Source organism: Thermobia domestica, chromosome 5, assembly GCF_964235325.1.
Source record: "Thermobia domestica chromosome 5, izTheDome1.hap1.1, whole genome shotgun sequence".
Taxonomy (NCBI): Eukaryota; Metazoa; Arthropoda; class Insecta; order Zygentoma; family Lepismatidae; genus Thermobia; species Thermobia domestica.
In genome coordinates this window covers 43,918,232-43,935,754 of record NC_137458.1, presented here as the reverse complement: position 1 = coordinate 43,935,754, position 17,523 = coordinate 43,918,232, and the positions used below count along the sequence as shown (strand labels likewise).

The window sequence follows — 17,523 nt, the reverse complement described above, 5'->3', positions numbered from 1 at the left end:
CGTATATTACTAAGATAGAATTTAATTAATGATAACTCAGTTCCCCGAATACCATAATAATATGATTTTTCAACCAATATATGATGTGACACCGTATCGAATGCTTTACTTAGATCTATCAATGTTGCACACGTATTTAAATTATTTTCAAAGCTATCTAATATGTGTGATACTACGTTTTCTACGGCCTTAATCGTGAAAAAAGCCAGATCTGAATCCAAATTGTGAAATGTGGAATATTTTATTTTTTCAAAATTGACTTTTAATACATTGTTCAAAAACTTTTGAGATAGTTGGGACTAATGATATAGGGCGGTAGTTATTAGGATCACTTTCATCGTTTTTCTTATGTATAGGTACCGTAACTGTCATTTTAAGGCAGTCAGGAAAGATTCCATCTAAAAGTATCCAATTGAATAAGTAAACCAAAGGATCAATTATGACATCAAATATTTTTCTAAACAAATTATTAGAAAAGCTATAAAAATCTTCACTATTTGAAGATTTTAATTTATTGTCAGTTAATAAAACAGTCCAGGTATTTATTCTAGTCCACTGAAATTTCGAGTTAACGTTATTTAGGTTTGCTGTGCTAATAAACTACTAAAATCAAAGATTTAATTTTCCTTTGCAGTAACTTCTGCTGCTTCAATCTCTTTTCTGTATATCGTTTTAGCAATTTTAAATCTCTCTCTATCTCTAGATAACCCTGTCATATTAGCAATATTATACAATGTGATTTGTCTAAGATGAATACAGCAAGTATTCAATGTTGATATTTAATTTTAGAAATCAACAAATCAACGATATTTTCTGGTTCTTTCTAATTTGTTACGTGCTTCCCATTGAACTTGCTACTGAATTATGACGATTAGTTTTTAAATATCATGTCCTTTTTTCTATAATCACAAATTTGTTTAAATTAATAATTTATAGGTATACAATCAGAATTGATTTCTTCAAGAAAAAAAAAAAAGAATATTACAAAATATGAAAATTGTCGTAACAAACAGTCGAGACGTTATATAGACAGGAATAGTCTGTTAATTTATAATGCACTATTTATCGTTATAGCTCTGTGTCGAAAATACTTCAAGGGAAAATCGACAATTTAGTTTATAGAACAGTCAACAAAACGTTTGGAAAATAAGAAGGAGAAAAAAGAAGCTGGGATCCATTGATTTCCGTTTATTATACATTTCCGCTGAACATGGTACTACTAAAGTAGGACTAATTTTCTTATCCGTTTACATATTCTTTTATTCGTTCAAAATAGTTCATTAGTTAATGAGGGGGAGGCATGGCCTCCTTGGTCCCCCTTAGGTACAGCACTGATGGTCATGTAATCTACAGGAACACGTTCAGTACCGGTACCTCCTTAGATATACACGTATTAGCAGATCCTACGTCTGCCCTGAGGATTCAAAATCCTGTTTTTTTAAAGAGGCGATCCAGGCCCGAACAGCAACAGTTTCAGAAATTGGCCACGAAGTGTGGATAATTAGGCTAAAATGGAGTTGAAAGTGGAGGACTCTCTTCGTTACTGAAGATTATACAAGAATCTTATGAAAATATTACAGAAAATTACATAATTAAATAAAATAGAAATGTCAGTATTTCTTGGCCCAGCGACTGTTGCTCCTAGACATGGGAAAGCCACAGAGACCAAGGATCTTATAAAATAGAGGATCTGCCCTAACAACAAAATCTTGAAGCCATACGTCACAGTTTCGCCACCCCTATTCTGCCCACTCCGCCCAATAGGATCGCAATGTTTTGAGCCAACAATCATGGCGGAAACGAAAGTATCCAATCAGACGATGTCAGAAACGAGGGTAGCCAATCAGACGTGCCGATGCTCGGTTGTTTTTTGGCTTCATCGATTTAATAGGATGAAGATACATATGGGCAGATCCTCTATTTATAACATACTTGACAGAGACTACAATTCAGGAGTTTGAGGTAATAAGGGCGTAAGCGAGGTTACGCCCTTTTTGCATCAAACGCATTTGTGGCTTTTGCCATGTTTGTTTAGCCTCCTGGTAACATTTCAATTCAAGATTGGAATAAAATGCTGCATATTACATTGTTTTATGTAAGAAAAAAAACACCACTTAAATTTTCAACATCGTTTTTCTCCAACTGCATGTTTCAGACTTACGCCTTTATTGCATCAAACTATTCAATTGCGCGAGTCAAAAGAAAATTAACTAAAAGAAAGATTTCAGTTTAAACTGATCGGAATCAATCTATACTTAATCAATGTTCAGTAACCGTAATAAAGTTAGTACACGCTTTGTTAAGAGAAAAATGAAAAATACTACCATTTTCACGTATCAACTTCGCTAATTATCAATTATCAAAGTTCGAAAATAACTTATATGCTGAATTGATTAATGTGGATTATAAATTCACATCGCTTTAAAACTTGTAGCAACAATAAATCATCTTACATATGGCGAGAAGCCGTAAATACGAAAATAATTCCTGTTCCTTTTTAAACGAAACATTGTATGCTGATAAAGTAGTTTAAAATGTATACTGTAAATTTACTAAGGTTCTTATTTTTTGCAGGTGGAATATTAGGAGGAGCTTGTAGTCTTGCAATCGCCAAAAAAACTAAACCAGTTTCACTAAACCAGTTTCTCAAATTTTGAATGAAATGAGCTCTTACAAACAAAATAAATTGGCAGATAAAGTTAAAAAAGGTTTGGGTAATGCCAATCCTCAAGATTTTGGTTCTTTAACACAACTGGTGATGAAGGACCAGAAGTTACAGGGGAAGATCCAGGTACAAGTAATAGAATTCTTACAAGAAGAGTTCTGGCGGATGGAAGTGCATATCAATGATAAAAATAGTTCATTCTGGGATATAGTGTGAAACATCACATTAGAGAATAGACTTAAAATTGTATATGAAGGTGCTTGAAGAACTTCTAGAGAGGGAGGAGCTGATTCCCAGTAGCTTTCTTCTGTGATTGCTTAATACAAGTTTCATCTCTCCAGTAAGACTCGAAGGTAAATTACCTCATTGTGAATATATTTCATAGAAGATACACACAGCTCCTGTGATATCAATATTGAATATATATGTATGTAGGTATATTACGCATTTGTATGTGCCATAAAATTATACATATAGGTTAGTGTCCATGACAAATTATTGAACTTTTTTGCTATTGAACATGTGTGTGTTTTATAATGTATGATTTGTTAATCACTAGTTAATTTGTGAATTTACATTATGACAATTGCTATAATCAATTGTTTAACAAGAACTTACTCACAACATTGTCTACGAGGTGTATGCGGAAAGTAAGTACAGTTTTGGAAAAAAATATAGTAAACATATTTTTTAAATTTTATCGTCACAAGCATTGAGGATATCTTACACTACTTTTCCACATAGTTTCCACCGTTGTTGAGGCACTTGTCGTAGCGGTGGATCAACTTATCTAGTTCTTCCTCAAAAAACAATGCCGCCAGTGAATTTGACACTATATGCCACCAGTGATGAGAACCATTGCTGCGCGCATATTTTATTTTCCTACCCAAGCCTAGCCACAGCCTCATTCTCATTGGCTGATCAGATCACGTGACAATGAACTTGCATTTCCTATTTCAGTGTATTCATCTTAGAGCAACACGTGATTGAATAAATTGAGCTCTGATGCATATTGTGTGTTGTTAATATCAAAGTTGATATGATTCATATGTGTAACGTTTTATAAAGTTAGAATTTAGGTATTTTATTGAAACAAGAAAAAAGGCAGATTGATATTAGCATTTACAAAGTTGATATGATTTATATATGAAGACGTTACTGTTCATAAAGTTACTTAACACTTAAACATTTTTATTGAAACAAAGGAAGAGGCACCACGATAGTAACGTTTAAAGATTAAATCTCTCTATTTACAAAGGGAAGAGTAATGTGTAAGAAACTTATTTATAAAGGCGGCCAAATACATGAATGGTATATTATCAAAGATACAGCACTGCAAAGATTGTGCCATAAGCATGATATACGTATCCGACATCATTTTTCTCACAGTATTGAACAAATCATGAAGCGAACCGCATTCAGTGGTACAAGTCGTAGCAATTGTTGCATTCAGTGGTACAATTCGCTAATGATTAGTAGTGCTACAAGTTTCAATAATCTTGGCTCTTCCAGGGTCAGAATATGGAGAGTTTAATTTATTACTTCATTTTCTTTGGTTTTCGCTAAGCAATTCATAATAACAATCAAGCAAGAACCACACAAAATCTATTAATGTTCCGTGCTTATTTCTGTCACACTTTATAAATTGTAGATTCCTTAAACTGTGATGAAAAAAAAAAAACCTTTTGGAATAGTACACAAAATTTTAGAATATCATAATTCGAATCTGACAACACTTGTACCTTGTAAAGTTTTCTGTATAACGTGAAATGTTAATCCCACATCAATATCAAATAATTCTAAGCTTTGCGTTAAATTCTAGAAATAGCTTCGAGCAGACAGTTTCTCTAGTTTTCTTGAAAATTTGGAAACTCACGTATATCACTCGGCCTGAAAATATTATAAATTCCAAATTAGACTATCTTCTATGGAAGTTTTTATACGAGAATGATCTTTTATACAGTCATCCTCGGATATTTCGAACTTCAGTGTTTGTAACAAGTCATTGAATGAATACAAAGATTTACTTCAAGTGTTCGTAGATTCGGTATATTCAGTTTCTTTCAAGCTTTTTCTAACTCATGTATGATGTGTGTATTTGTTTTTTCTCACATGTACAATGAAATAATATATTTATATACACAGTGAATTATAGTGTCATTTATTTAGTGTTCATTGGGCAACACGCTCTCAAAATTTATCTTAGAAAGGAGAAATAGTTCATACCTTATCCACTACGCCAGTGGTTCTCAACCTAATTCCTATCACGACCCTCAGTTTATCACATCCTCTTGCCAGCGACCCCCTTATAATATCTAATTTGTAATAAACTTCCCAATGTTCATCTATTTCTATAATAATAGAATCCATTTCTTGTATATAGTGGATAGAGTAACTTCCCTAAAAGCAAATGGATTAAAACCAAATTTGGTCAGTTTATTCATATTTCAAATATCGAATCCGATCCATACTGATATTAAACGCCTTCATCGAAGAGGCCATCAAAGTAGCTGTTCTAAGCCCACAACCTCTTGACCAACTAATAGAACTATCGTGCTACAAGTCCTTGCAACTGGTTTTCTGTAACGAAAATTTGGACAAGTTCTGGCCGAAGAGGAGAGAAGAATATCCTGGTCTGGTATCTGCTGCTTTAAAAGTAAAAATTCCTTTACTACATTATACCTGTATGAAAGTGTTTTTTCTTCCATGGAAGCATTAAAACAAAGACAAGAAATCGCTTATCGTACATTGGGTAGGTGAGACGTTTGAAAGCGTTACATGTGCTTGACCGAAAGTAATGGAATTATAGCATTTTAGAGGTCCACATTATTTTGGTGTTGAGTGTACTACCAATACACTTGGTGAATTGGCATGCATACACTTTCTATCTCGACAAAGAGCTCTCTCGTGGCTATATGGTTTAGCACACGACCCGGGTTCGATTTTCAGTTGGAGCTCATTTAGCTCAGATTCCACGTTAAGCTGTGGAGCCACCCACACCTCATACAGCCTCAGTGCTAAGAAAGACCTTACTCTCAAACAAGCAACTAGTCGATTTCAACACTTAAAATATCCCACGAAAATAAAATTTCTATCCTACATACATATTATACTGTATTCCTGTATTATACTGTATTGATACACAAAGTTCATCAAGAGTGTGTTCAAGCACAAAAATTGATATTTATATGTTAAATCATAATAGTCATAATAACAAAAAAAAACACTTACACACACACACACACACACACACATATATATATATATATATATATATATATATATATATATATATATATATATATATACAGTGGCGGATCCAGGATATGATCTAGGGAGGGGCTAAACCATAGTTTGCCGTTTTATCTAGTGTAAAACAGGATTGAAGAACATTTTATCCAGTGTATACCTGAGCGTCAAGGGAGGGCTATAGTCCCTATAGCCCCCTGGATCCGCCACTGTGTATATAGATAACACCAACAGCGTTTGGGAGGTGATTTCTGACACCAAGATAAGACAAAAAGTATAGACCATGGCTCACAAATGCTTCCTTTCGGAGTTATAGGCTGCCGAAGACATATATATATATAAACTTTGAAGGTCCATAGCTCCAATACTACGGGACCTATCGTAGTTGGGTCAAGACTTCGCTTAGGAACTAATGTGTGCACTATTCAAAAGCACATGATTCGTAATCCTGCACTGAGAAAAAAATGTAGGCGGCGTACTTAAAAAGATAGGTTACATGCGTAATTCCTGTAGTTTTTGGACTTAACGTACAGCAGACGTATAGCTGAAAACGCATGTTTTATAATAGGGTCTACTTTCTGTATAAGTGCTCCATCTATACATACTTTCCGTTTGAAACAATGTAGGTGGTCAAGATCTCACATACAAATGGACGTATATAACATATAGCTGACGAAGGTAACATAAGTATATACATGTGATATACGGAAAACTGTTAGATGTCAGACATCCTGCAACGGCATGACGTAACATCTAAGGGCAGTGTCTATGTAGCATACGGATAACGTATGCTCCGTATTGATTTCTATAGTAAGCAAGAGGATACCGTATATTTGTACAATATACCGCTGTCCGGAGAACGGATTTTTCTATGTGTGCGGTACTCACGTAACAATTTTTAAAGACGGAGTTTGGCAACAGCTATATAATTTGAAGTACTCACCAACTACCTCTACAAAAATTGTTGCGGAAATACTGTAGGATTCTGAAACAAGGATATTTGGATAGGGCATACACTAGTTCCTAAATAAAGTCTTAAGCCGACTGTGGTAGGTCCCATAGTATTAGTGCTATGAACCGTTAAGTTCATTTTTTCATGTTTTTGAGGGCCTATAACGCTGAAAAGGCGGATTTGTGCATCCAGGTTGTACTTGTTGTCTTATCTTGGTGTCAGGAATCATCTCCCAAACGTTGTCGGTGTTGTTTTCAAACACCCTGTATAAATGTTATATGAATAACATATCGCTACGGCACTATGTTTACAAAATAATTAATATAGCTTGATTTCAAGAAGTTAACTATTAAGTCCTTACATTGTCTACCATTTTGAAATAAGTCAGTTCTAAAGCAGATAGTACTTTCGAATTAACCCTTTAACGCGCAAAGCTTTTTATTCGAAAGTTTTGGCTCTAGTGCGCCGAAAGGTATGGGTTGCATAAGGTACACAGTTACTTTCCACATCACCATTTAACGTTTTGTGGTCGATTAAGTAACCACTCATTATAAAATCTATTTACATTAATAATTCAACTGTACTGCATAAGGATGTTTTCCGATATGTTCTTTGGTTCAAAAAATAACCAGTACACGTCTACACTGTTTTGCCAACAGATGGTACTGCCTACTTTCAAACTAACTGTTCTGGTGGTTACAAATGTAACCAAAATGCGTTTGAAGGATGAGGATATAATGCTTAACAGCTTCATTTATTGCAGAGATCTCACGATATCTATCTGTCTATAATAGTGGTGGATATTCTACAGAAATAGTAATATATTCTTCACTACGATGAAAGTGCTGGTTCAAGATGGATATCAAACTCCTTCATTCAAGAGGCCATCAAACTAGCTGATCTAAGTCCACAACTTTTCGACCAACTAATAGAACTATCGTGTGACAAGTCCTTGCAACTTTTTTTTTTCTGTAACGAAGACTTGGACAAGTTCTGGCTGAAGAGGAGAGAAGAATATCCTGGTCTGGTAACTGCTGCTTTAAAAGTAATAATTACATTTGCTACATCGTACCTGTGCGAAAGTAGTTTTTCTTCCATGGTAAGCATTAAAACAAATACAAGAAATCACTTATCAGTTGAAAATGGCTCTATAATATACGTCACGTAAATTGAACCTGACATTGCCGCACTAGACACCATGCTCAGGCAAGGGCGCCGATCCTGGGGAGCCTATGGGGTCCCCAAAGCTCATATGGGCCCCCGCATTGTATTTATGAATATTCAATATTTGGCATAATTTGAATGCAATTTGTCTTAAAATCCTCATATATATGCCTTCTGCATCTGAATGGGCCTCCCCAAATTTACAGAGAAATCGGCGCCCTTGTGCTCAGGTATCTCATCTTTCAGTTTCAATTGTATTTCAATATGCAGGTTTTGTTGCATTGAATTTTTCTGGTATTTCGATATACAGTTCTCATTAATTGAATGTCGGTACTTTTTCATTTAAATTGATTTTTAAGCAACTCTGCACCTGCTGAAAATATTCAGTAGATCTATTTTTTTTTTGGTTTGTTTGTATCAGTATGTATAAAAAATAAAACTATGTCTATCATAACAAAATTCAAAATAATATTTAAAAAGATTTTCCGATATTATATTCTAATTATATTTATCTTTTCCGTTTATTTTTGCGACCCCCAGATTGAGAAACCCTGGGAAAGTACAGGTATGCGTTAAGAAGTAAGCCACTAGAATACGTATATATGAGGCTTCCGTTCCCAGCTTTGACATCTCTTCAATAGATCCTGGTGCAAGCGATGTTATCGAATTTTTTAAAAGCTTGCAGTAAACCATTATGCGCTCTACAATGTAATGGGAATGTTTTAGTAGCAACCAACTACTTGGCACGACAACGTGAGAAATTCATAATATAGTATAGTAATCGTAAAATGTTAAATAACATGACCTGGTTGGCTCGAATAAATTACAACAGGAACAGAAATTCATTCTAAAGATGTATGGCAGTGACGACGCTAGATTTAATTTCTTGAGGGCGCAAAGAAAAGAGCAGAGGCAATATAGCGCAGATATTTTTGTATACCGAAAATAATATTTTTATTTGCTTAACCTGCTACATTACAGTACATTATATCTAGAGAACAGTCAAGGAGGCGCCTGCATGTGTCGTCACTAGAGAGCGGATTTTAAGGTGCAGCACCTTTTCTAAAAATATAGTTGTTGAACAACCAAAGTTCAAGATATGTATTTCCGGGCATAAAACGAACTGAAGTGAAGGCATTTTGTTGCACCTTTTTCGTGAATGTTGCACCTTTCTTGCTTAATTAATAAAATTTTCCTCTCTTTTAACTTATTTTAGCCTTCAGCATCTTTATTGTCCCTTTTTTCATTTTTTTAATTGGACAGAACAATGTTTTATTTTCAATGTGGTTTGCACATAACATTCCATAAATTTAGACAAAATCTTGACGGATTTGCTAGGGACAAATTTGAACTGAATTTGCGAATCAATCCAGATGTAGAAACCTTTGCAACGTCAACTAAACCTCCTGTCCATGTGCTTATGCACCACTGATTTCGAGCAATGTTTAAGGATCACCTGAACTCCAAGCGACAGAAATTAACATTCGAAACCATAGAAATGTCGTGCATAACCAAGTATAACCAGATTCTGAAAACCCAGTAGTATGGAACGATTTCTGAAGACGCAATATTGAAAATTAGTTTTTTTTTTAAAACACCGAGTTGGTTTTAACCACAATTTTATTACAAGATTATTGAATGTTGTACAAGTTTATGAGAATAAATAAAACAATTTTGCAATTTATGTCAAATGTTCAAAGCTAAGTTTTTAACAATATTTGCTGGTGTAATGAATAAAGAATGTTCACGTAACTATATACTATGGAACTTAATCAAGATATCCTATTAGCGCCTTTTTTGCACCTTTTGAATGATTTTTCAGCACCTTTTATTCCCTTTTTTCTACCACATTTTTGCACCTTAAAATCCGATCCCTAGTCATCACTGTATATGGGCCATTTCCACTAGTCTAGTGATGCCGGTGTGCAGTAGTTGAGTGGTCTCAGTTGTTAAGCAGATGGTCATTAGGCAAAACCCATTGAGGGTTCTAGTCCCTCTGAAGAACTTAGGAATCATTAACTGTTCTCGCAGTTTCTGTGTTGATGTCCCTGTCGAGTTGAGTTTGGTAGTCATGAAAATAACATGAAAACAAATTGGAGTTAGAAAGAGTTTTCTTTTATTGGGGTGACGCGCGCCTTTGGTACACGAAATCCTGGGTCCAATTCTCTGTAGTACAGAATTGAAATTGTAACTCATTACGGTGAAAAGGGTTTATATTAAACTGTAGGTGCATGTCTCGTATAGATTTGTGCTGAAATGTCCGCTAAACTCGAAACAATTCAAGATATATATGGAAGAAAATGCACTTTGCAAAAGAGTAAAGTTTTTTTTTTTCAACACCATCATACGTATATCAGGCGATAAATACAGTTCCCTGGTATGTGCATAGAAGACAAAGCACATAAACGCACTATTATATTTTAGTTCGAATTGCAGAATATTGTTTGTTATTTCTTGTTGTTATGACAATAATGATTACTATGATAGATTGCGTGTATCAACTACACAGACCTTGTTTGCGTCACAATAAAAGCTTCTTTTTACAGGAAACGAAGTGGAAGTGGAACTCAACGCGATTGCAAACCCTATAATATATTTGCTCAACGCATGTGATAGTAAACTCTATGATATATTTGCTCAATCAAATTACTAATATTTCACGCAGAAGGATTTAATGATGCCAGAAAACTTATTCTTTCTTTTATTTCCTGGACTGTAGGGGAATGGAAATCAAAGTAATGGGGGGGGGTACTTGTAAATTTTTTTCTCTGATCAAAGTTGATATGTATAAACTCACATGATCGATTGGTTTGGGGATTAAATCCAAGGCTACATATGTTACCTGGACTTAAAAACTTAACATGCATTCCATACCTCATAAATTTACACCGGTAATCGAGTCCGGATACACAACACTAAGAGTGGGAATATTAATCACTTCGCCATTATACTTATTAATACGTGTATTCACTGGTGTGTAAAGTAAGATTCAAAAGCTCGATCTGAATTTCACTCACTGAATAGTCTAATGGGGTCTCTTGTTTCTTTATTTATTTTCCTCTTCTAAATTTGAACTACGATATTCTTCCTCAACTTCCTCATTTCTTCTCCCATATAATGCCCTGCTCTACATTAGCAGTACAATTTCACCGTATATGATATTAACTCTTTTAGGATTTCCACTTTTTGAGGTAAATTTTAGACTTTCACTCAAACAGCTACTGCATTCTTACTATTTGTCGTAGGATCATGGTTCATACCTCGTGTTTTTCAGAATAGAACACACTTTCCAACGGTACTACTCGCTTGTCCGTATTATACACCAGAAACAAAAAATCGGGAAAACTGTGCAATTCTCGAAAAAAATGAAATTTTTGCGCCCCTCTGTCTTGAGCTTGGATTCACGCAGAGATCTGAATTATTTTTTAAAAAATGATGTTATGTATACACACGAGCCAAAATGCATTCACACTTCCACTTTTCATATCCTGCAACGTTAGACAAAGAACAATATATTAAGGTTGGCTGGTTGAGATCAACACAAGGCGTTCTACAAGTGCAATAATTTGTTTGAAATATGTCAGTGTAGCAAACAGCTAAAAATAGAAAAATGTCCATGCCTTTGTGACGAATACAAAATCGGGTAGATTATGCCTCTTAGCATCCACAGAGCGATTGTTATCACGAGAAAGTCACAAAAAGATCGTATTTAACCTTAGACATACCAATGAAAAATCAATGTTAGTCAAACATTCATTTTATTTTACAGGTTACAGTATTTTGTAAAATCTCTGAATGTTTTATATTATTCGTTTCAACGTTACCTTCACTTCTGTTACTTATCAGTTTTAATATCTCTAGTAAAACTTTATGAAAAAAATATCAGGTCGAGGTGTTTTGACTTCCATTTTGTTTTGCGAGAATATTTTTATCAGCAAAACCATCCTAGTTTTTATTTTTAAAATGTATTATTATTATTATTATTATTATTATTATTATTATTATTATTATTATTATTATTATTATTATTATTATTATTATTATTATTATTATTATTATTATTACAACGTTCTTACAGAACTTGGAATACCGAGAAAGCTATTTAGATTAATAAAGATATGTTTAAATGAATCCCAAAGCAAAGTCCGCGTAGGAAAATTTTTGTCCCCAACCTTTCACGTCGAGAATGGTCTGAAACAAGGATATGCGTTGTCTCCATTATTATTTAACTTTGTTCTGCGATACGCTATAAGGAAAATCAAAGAAAGCAACCAGGGCCTACAGTTGAACGGTATTCACCAGGTTATGGCATATGCTGATGATGTAAATTTAATAGGAAATGATAGGAGAATATTAGAAAGAAATGCAGAGATCTTATTAAACGTTTGCAGGGACATGGGTTTAGAAGTAAATGCAGAGAAAACTAAATACATGGAAGTGCGTCGGGACCTAACACGGCAAATTATGGATGCGTTAAAATATTAAATAATACTTTTGATAAAGTGGATAGTTTCAAATATCTACGATTAGTATTAACAGAGGAAAATCATATTCACGAAGAAATTAAATGTCGACTAAAAGCAGGGAATTCGTGTTACTACTCGGTTCAAAATCTCCTGTTGTCGCGAATTCTATCGAGGAATCTGAAGCTTAAAATATACAAAACGATAATCATACCTGTTGTTCTGTATGGTTGCGAAACATGGTCGCTTACTCTGAGGGAAGAACATAGACTGAAAGTATTTGAGAACAAGATCCTGAGACGAATATTCGGACCCAAGAGGAACGGGAATGGAGAATGGCAGAAGCTTCATAACGAGGAACTACATAATTTATATGGTTTACCCAACATTATTAGGGTCGTCAAGTCTAGGAAGCTTAGGTGGGCGGGTCATGTAGCTAGAATGGAAGAAAGTAGAAACGATTTCAAAGTCTTGACTGGAAGACCAATCGGAAAATGACCATTAGGAAGACCTAGGCGCAGATGGGAGGACAATATTAAGATGGATCTCGCAGAGATTGGAATACAAAGTAGAAACTGGATGCAGGTAGCTAAGGATAGAAGTCAGTGGAGAGCTTTTGTGAACGCGGCATTGAACCTCCGGGTTCCATAGGCCATAGAGTTTGTTAGTTAGTTATTTAGTCAGTTATTATTTTCATTGACTCATTAAAGCTAACAAGAATACTTCCAGTGTGTTCAGAAAATGAAACAAAAAAGAAAAAAGAAAAAGAAAGACAATCTAAGTAAGTAAAAACAAGATATACAGTCTGTGTCAGTTTAATTTGCGAAAACTATTGCATCAGTAGAAAACATGTCATATATTTCAAATGTGACAAATATTCATATTTTGTGTGCACATAACATGAGTTTGTGTAATTTAATCTCCAATTAATGATACAAGCATGTTTTTATTAGAAGCATATACGATATCAAAAGAACACGAGTTTTCTCTTGTAATAAGCGATAATATATCATTCAGTATCCCTTGTTATATTTTAAGTAGTCGAGAACTAATTTCGTAAAGAAGGATGAACAAAAGTGAACTAAAACATAATCAAATATGAATATTTCAATTGGAGATATCTCCACTCTCTCTTTCTCTCGATTAACATGTGCATGATTCTTGCATCTCATCTCTACTTGGAGAACTTTGAGTAAAGAGAATTCATCATACACCTTGCAAGGACAAATTAAATGTAAAGATTTTAAATTGATTTACAGTGGATTTGAACCCGCGACCCCACGTTTTCAAACCTATTGCTTATAAGACCTCGGCTATTCTTTCACTACTGCCGTACTCTACTAACTTGAGAGTAGTGTCATGGAATGATGGTAGGAGGGAGAAAAATTGGAAACAAAAGTTTGATTTTTTTAAAAAATAGAAATAAACACATAAACTTTCGGTTCGCCGAATGAAGGCTTAAGTAGCCAAGTCTCGGTTAGGACAACCCCTTTTGAAGAAATCTTGAGTGTGACACAGTATTTCTTTTCTACCATAGAAACCTGTGTGTCTTCGTAGGTATTATATTAATTACGCTGAAATCTAAAAGGAGCGTCTTGAGTGGTAAAATAATACATTATTATCTGTTAAAAAGATTTTTGTCGCGGGACTACATTGTTTAACCCTTCTTGGAATCGATGTTATGAACAATCAGTCCAGACACTACGCATCCACTTCGTAATTTTATAATGTTGAACAAAGTTTTTTCAGTAGCAAATATGAATAAAAGAGATATTAAATTCATTTTACTGTTGCAGTTCACACAACAAACTGTAAAAAGAAAAAAAATAAGATGTCAGAACTAATCTTCATAGCCTAGCACTTAACGTTAATTCAAGAGAAGTATTACAACTAGTCCCAGATATTACGTTTGTTACATAAACTTCTCTTGTATATTGTTGGGTGAGTGAATATCGAACTTGACCACTGAACTAGTCATTGGATGTCTTGGGTTCGAATCTCCGCCCTACCTGGTTTACGATTTTTTCTGCTTGTTAAAAAGAGAACGTAAATATAAAACAACACTTCAACCATTTCCATTTGGAGCTGACCACGTGATCCTCGTATTACGTCGAACAAACTTTTGTCTAATGGCGGCCATAAGTAATTGACCAGGTAATGGCGACTGCTTGTATCTTTAATCTGTCATATCTGTAGTTTGGTGTGGAGAAGAAACAAAATTGAGGACCAAAGTTAGAAGAACAACTCAACTTATTAATATAAACTATGTCAAAGATTTTTGACTTGTATCATCATACAATAAATACGAAAGACTTTTGAATCGAATAAAAATGAAATGAAAAATGAAATGAAATCTTAAAGTTTTACGTCCCGGTTAGGCCGGTTAGGCTAAAGGATACGGTGATTATGAGAAACGAATGAAATGGTGGAATGAAGAAAGTGGGAGGAAACGGGAGAACCCCGAGAAAACCCACGCACACGGTGTTTGTCCATCACAAAGCTTGAATCGAATAAAAATCACGTATAACTTTGCAAGCGGAGGCAACGAAACCTAACATAAACACACTAAGGATGAATCTTTTACAGTGTATTGATTGTGGATCAGTGCTCAAGGCGCTCTGACAGTAATCTGAAGGTCCTCGAATCGGATCCGCGAATGGCATTTTTTTTTTTTTTTTTTACTTTAGAATTTTTGGTGGCGATTGATCGGTGATGAATTGCGCTTTATCATCATCAGATATTTGAATACTCGGATGTTTCAATACTTGAACTATCAAATCTTCACTAATAATAATAGTAATAATAATAAACTAATAATAATTATTATTATCTCGTAGAATATTACAAGCTAGGAGCTTATTATCACTGAGGTCATACCATTACAAGCAGAAACGTGACATTTCGCAAGAATATTGCGGTTTTGTTTAGTGTTGCCCACTAGAAGAGGAATTTCTCATCTCATTACTAAATCAAAACAAACAAAATCAAGACGAGAATTTACATTTTACATTCGAGACGGGACAAAGCTAATTCGAATTATTGTCTAGCTTTGGAGATGAGAATCGAGAAGAGACGAAAAGTATCGTAAACATTTTCCGTCTTATCTCGATTCTCGAAATAGCGTATGTCCACTCTTTAAGTAACAATTGCTCGGTAGACTGAATCTTACACGCTATTTTCTTACTCTGTATTTCTGAGATCATCGAATTATGGTATGCGTAGGTATTTTTGTAGCAAAGCTTTTATAACTACTTCTGCATATCCTAAAAGTTAGTTCATTATTAGCCTTACTGTTCACTAATATTCAGTTTTTTAATTGCAGTTATATTCCTTAAAACGTACGGTAGAATACTTTCTACATGAAACTTTAGTGGATTGCTTTCTTTTAAAATTTGGGTAGTAGAGTTTTAAATCTCTGTATAAATAGCTAACCACAAAGTATTATAAAAAAGATTTTTCTTAAGTTCAGACGTTTAGAATATTTTGAACTTAACACCTTTTAAGCAGTAAACACAGGTATGTTATTTTTTCATGACGAATTGTTACCAAAGTGAGCTCCGGGGGGTAACCCCTGCCTCTGCATCATGAAGGAAAAGACTTGAGATGAGTGCGTATACTTGTATGAATTTAGATGGCAACTGTCGACGATCATTTGAAAGTGAATATGGGAGAATTATGAAATGAAGTAAAGAGACGCGTGTTATTTTGTTATAAAATTACAACAATGCAAATGCATTTTATCTGATCCCTAATGGTTATTGTCGAATAAAGGTTTTCTGTCCCTAACGGTTAAAGGAGCACTCTGATTAGCCAAATTAAAAAGACTCCAAGGATTTATCCCTCCAGAAGCAATGTTTTCTTTATCGCCTCCGTGGCGAAGTTGGAAGAGAACATGACTAGTAATCACAAGGTTGGTGGTTCGCGCCCATCCCGAAGAAAATGTTTTTTCTAAAGTGTTTTTTTTTAGACAAATCTTAATGTAAAAAAATCACGCATATTGGCGATTTAACGTATTTTGGGGGAATAATTTGTGATTCATTAGCATTCCGTCGGATCTCTGCAGCTGCTGGGTAAATGATGGTATAATTTTCAAAACGAAAGTGGGGTCGCTGCAAGGCCGCCAATTTTTGGCGAAACGTCACTAGTTGCCCATTGGGGGTCCATTATTATTATTATTATTATTATTATTATTATTATTATTATTATTATTATTATTATTATTATTATTATTATTATTATTATTATTATTATTATTATTATTATTGAAGTTTTGTGAATTTAATTGTTCACCCTGTACCAAAAACGTTAGGCGCTTTCTTTATGGTTGTTTCAGTCGTAGCCCACTCTGCTCTGGAGCCTGTGTAGTGTTGTGAAGACCTGAAAAAATACGGAAATTTGGGGTAAAAAAACAGTTGTTTACCGTTTTTTTCAGCTTGTAAAAGAACGGAAAATTTGGGAAAAATCGAAATTTTCGAATATTTTACTACATTATACTTTTAAAATGGAAGTTATTTTATATTTACTAGTTTACAGTTAAGATCATTAAGTGCTTATGTTTCTTGTATTGGAATAAGGAAAATTTGTGGCAACAAATAGGTCTATATGTGCACCCTCCTTTAAAATTAACGCCATGATAGAATTGATTTAGGCTACAAAAGACACTAAAATATAATCCTAGCTAGATTAATGAATATAGGCACATTTAAATTATCTTAAGCAATCTTATGAAGTCCCCGCTTTATGGCAGGGAAATTTTAAAATATCGAGTCCAGAATCATTCTAGTTAATACTGGTATGCTAAAATCAAATATATATTTTATGGAGATACGTATCTTCCTTGTGCTGTGTAAAATTTCCGGAAATTTTGAACCCATTACAAAATATCTCTTGTTCGGAAATATTGGCAAAAATCGGAAAATATAATTTAAAAGTTATTTCTTCTCCTGAATCTAATCATATTTGCTGTAACGTTTTTCTTGATTTAGTTTAACGTCCACGATTATTCTTGCTAAGCTAAAGGAGACATGGAC

General features: G+C 34.2%; 1 protein-coding gene and 1 long non-coding RNA gene across 2 annotated transcripts in view; one reads left to right on the top strand and one right to left on the bottom strand.

The window, feature by feature from the left end:
• Positions 1-2,657, top strand: part of LOC145685061 (uncharacterized) — a 29,711-nt gene extending 27,054 nt beyond the window's left edge. The window contains exon 3 of the long non-coding RNA XR_014131445.1: positions 2,575-2,657. This is a non-coding gene — a long non-coding RNA (uncharacterized LOC145685061). The remainder of the gene's footprint in view (positions 1-2,574) is intronic.
• Positions 1-17,523, bottom strand: part of LOC145684646 (protein DVR-1-like) — a 317,851-nt gene that overhangs the window by 264,394 nt on the left and 35,934 nt on the right. The gene's annotated exons all lie outside the window — the stretch shown is intronic.